This window comes from Arachis hypogaea, chromosome 20 (genome assembly GCF_003086295.3).
Source record: "Arachis hypogaea cultivar Tifrunner chromosome 20, arahy.Tifrunner.gnm2.J5K5, whole genome shotgun sequence".
NCBI lineage: Eukaryota > Viridiplantae > Streptophyta > Magnoliopsida > Fabales > Fabaceae > Arachis > Arachis hypogaea.
Window position 1 is genome coordinate 9,168,133 of NC_092055.1, and position 4,060 is coordinate 9,172,192.

Here is a 4,060-nt window from a genome sequence, read left to right on the forward strand (position 1 = left end):
ATTTTTTCCTTCATATATTCGAAAACTTTATGATTGATTTTCAAAATATTTTTTTATTTTTATTTCATATTTTCGAAATTAATGCTAACAATTAATATGATTGATTCAAAATTTTTAAGTTTGTACTTGCCTAGTAAGAAAGGTTCAATCTTTAAACTCTAGAATCATATATTTTTAGTTTCTTGTTAGTCAAGTAATCAACTTTGATTTCAAAAATCAAATCTTTTTGAATTTCTTTTTCAAATCTTTTTCAAAATAAGTTTCAATCACATCTTTTTCAAAATCAATTTCAAAATCTTTTCTAACCTCTTATCTTTTTAAAAATTGATTTTCAAATCTTTTTCAAACTAATCCTATCTTTTTGTTTCAATCATATCTTTTTCAAAACTACCTAACTAACTCTCTATCTTTAATTTTTGAAAATCACATTTCTCTTTTTCAAAATTCCTTTTTAATTAATTAATTGTTTTAAATTTAATTTAATTTCAATTTTTCTTTTTAATTTTTGAATTTTGACTTTAATTTTTAGTTAAAAACAAAAATATTTCTATTTTAATTTATTTAATTTTCGAAATTCATTCCCCCTCTCATCTCCTTCTAATTATTTTATTTTTTTACTAACACTCCTCTTCATCTAAGAATTCGAACCCACTCCTTACCCTTGTGTTTGGATTCTCCTTCTTCTATTCCTATCTTCTTCTACTCACATAAAGGAATCTCTATACTGTGACATAGAGGATTCCATATTTTCTTTTGTGTTTTCTTCTTTTTCATATGAGCAGGAACAAGGATAAGAACATTCTTGTTGAAGCTGATCCTGAACCTGAAAGAACTCTGAAGAGGAAGCTAAGGGAAGCTAAAGCACAACTCTCTGGAGAAAATCTGACAGAAATTTTCGAAAAAGAAGGAGACATGGCCGAAAATAATAACAATGCAAGGAAGATGCTTGGTGACTTTACTGCACCAAATTCCAATTTACATGGAAGAAGTATCTCAATCCCTGCCATTGGAGCAAACAATTTTGAGCTTAAACCTCAATTAGTTTCTCTGATGCAACAGAACTGCAAGTTTTATGGACTTCCATCTAAAGATCCTTTTCAATTCTTAATTGAATTCTTGTAGATCTGTGATACTGTTAAGACCAATGGGGTTGATCCCGAGGTCTACAGGCTTATGCTTTTCCCATTTGCTGTAAGAGACAGAGCTAGAATATGGTTGGACTCTCAACCTAAAGCTAGTCTGAACTCTTGGAAAAAGCTGGTCACGACTTTCTTAGCCAAGTTCTTTCCCCCTCAAAAGCTTAGTAAGCTTAGAGTGGATGTTCAGACCTTCAAACAAAAAGAAGGTGAATCCTTCTATGAAGCTTGGGAGAGATACAAGGAACTGACCAAAAAGTGTCCTTCTGACATGCTTTTAGAATGGACCATCCTGGATATATTCTATGATGGTCTGTCTGAATTATCTAAAATGTCATTGGACCATTCTGCAGGTGGATCTATTCACCTAAAGAAAATGCCTGTAGAAGCTCAAGAACTCATTGATATGGTTGCAAATAACCAGTTCATGTACACTTCTGAAAGGAATCCTGTGAATAATGGGACGCCTCAAAGGAAGGGAGTTCTTGAAATTGATACTCTGAATGTCATATTGGCTCAGAATAAAATATTGACTTAGCAAGTCAATATGATTTCTTAGAGTCTGAATGGATTGAAGGAATCATCCAACAGTACTCAAGAGGCATCTTCTGAAGAAGAAGCTTATGATCTTGAGAACCCTGCAATAGCAGAGGTGAATTACATGGGTGAACCCTATGGAACCACCTATAATCCTTCATGGAGAAATCATCCAAATCTCTCATGGAAGGATCAACAAAATCCTCAACAAGGCTTTAATAATGGTGGAAGAAACAGGTTTAGCAATAGTAAGCCTTTTTCATCATCCACTCAGCAACAGACAGAGAATTCTAAGCAGAATCCATCTAGCTTAGCAAATATAGTCTCTGATCTATTTAAGAATACTTTAAGTTTCATGAATGAAACAAGGTCCTCCATTAGAAATTTGGAGGCACAAGTGGGCCAGGTGAGTAAAAGAGTCACTGAAACTCCTCCTAGTACTCTCCCAATTAATACAGAAGAAAATCCAAAGAGAGAGTGCAAAGCCATTGATTTAATCATCATGGCCGAACCTACAAGGGAAGAGGAGGACGTGAATCCTAGTGAGGAAGACCTCCTAGGACGTCTAGTGATCAATAAGGAGTTTTCCTCTGAGGAACCAAAGGAATCTGAGACTCATCTAGAGACCATAGAGATTCCATTGAACCTCCTTATGCCATTCATGAGCTCTGATGAGTATTCTTCTTCTGAAGAGAATGAAGATGTTACTGAAGAGAAATTTGCCAAGTACCTTGGTGCAATCATAAAGCTGAATGCCAAATTATTTGGTAATGAGACTTGGGAAGATGAACCTCCCTTGCTCACCAATGAATTGAGTGATCTGGATCAACTGACATTACCTCAGAAGAAACAGGATCCTGAAAAGTTTTTAATACCTTGTACCATAGGCACCATGACCTTTGAGAAGGCTCTATGTGACCTTGGGTCAGGGATAAACCTCATGCCACTCTCTGTAATGGAGAAACTGGGAATTTTTGAGGTGCAAGCTGTCAGAATCTCATTAGAGATGGCAGACAACTCAAGAAAATAGGCTTATGGACAGGTAGAGGACGTGTTAGTAAAGGTTGAAGGCCTTTACATCCCTGCTGATTTCATAATCCTAGACACAGGGAAGGATGAGGATGAATCCATCATCCTTGGAAGACCCTTCCTAGCCACAGCAAGAGCTGTGATTGATGTGGACAGAGAAGAGTTAGTCCTTCAACTGAATGAGGACAACCTTGTGTTTCAAACTCAAGGATCTCCTTCTGTAACCATGGAGAGGAAGCATGAAAAGCTTCTCTCACTACAGAGTCAACAAAAGCCCCCACAGTCAAACTCTAAGTTTGGTGTTGGGAGGCCACAACCAAACTCTAAGTTTGGTGTTGAACCCCCATATTCAAACCATAGTTGTAAGAACCGAACCGGTGATCAAACCGGTCAGGTTACTGGTTTACTGGTTCAACCGATAAATCACTGGTTGAACCGGTAAAACCGGTTTCGCGCAAATAAAAACTGTAATAGCAAAGGTATAAAACAACAGCTATTACAAAATACAAATTCACATCAATTGTTCAATGTTGGAAGTATAACCTATTTCCAACCGTTCAATTCAAAGGGTTCCTGTTAGGCAAGACAAAAGCAACCATATATGCATTCACTAAAATTTGTTTTGGACATAAAACTAGTTTTGCCAACATGTTTTCAAGCCTCAATTTGCCGAATGATTTAAACTATGAGCAACATTGGTACCTAACTAAGACAAATAGCCATGAGAAATTGATGAATGGATAACAAGCACTTAACTCAAGTAAAATGGTTGCATTCAACTTGAAAATAACCATTCAATTCAACACACATTTAAAAGCAACACCATAGTAGTTCAACAGCAAATAATTCTACAAAAAGACACAGAGTCACTACACTAAACAGATGCACAATGGCATAATAGTTCAATAGCAAATAATTTCGATAAAAGGTGCTAGAAAATCCAGCTATCCTTCTTCGAAAGCAAACAGGCATAATGGCATAATAAAAAATTAATAAAAAATCCAGCAATCACTACACTAAACAGATGCACAATCAAAAATTCAACAAATTCAGTAATTTCATAATCAAGAATCAACAAATTCATAATCAAGAATCAACAAATTCAACATAACCAGAAAATCTATTCAGCTATTCAATATTTCCATATCCAGCAATATAAATTCACAGCAATGTTACATCAACAAAAACAATGATAACCACTACAAATCAGAAAAAAAAAACAACAATCTGCCATTAACTAGTTCAATAATATAACAAGTTATAACTCAACAATATATACATAATCAACAATCTGCCATTAACCTATCAGTTATTCACTCCCGTAATCAAATTAAAATCCAACTAAATAATGCAAAAAA

At 34.9% G+C, this 4,060-nt stretch overlaps 1 non-coding gene across 1 annotated transcript; it reads right to left on the reverse strand.

The window, feature by feature from the left end:
* Window positions 1–1,305: 1,305 nt before the first annotated feature.
* Window positions 1,306–1,413, reverse strand: LOC112787911 (small nucleolar RNA R71). Its single transcript, XR_003195296.1, has one exon. It is a non-coding gene; the product is annotated as a small nucleolar RNA R71 (small nucleolar RNA).
* Window positions 1,414–4,060: the final 2,647 nt, after the last annotated feature.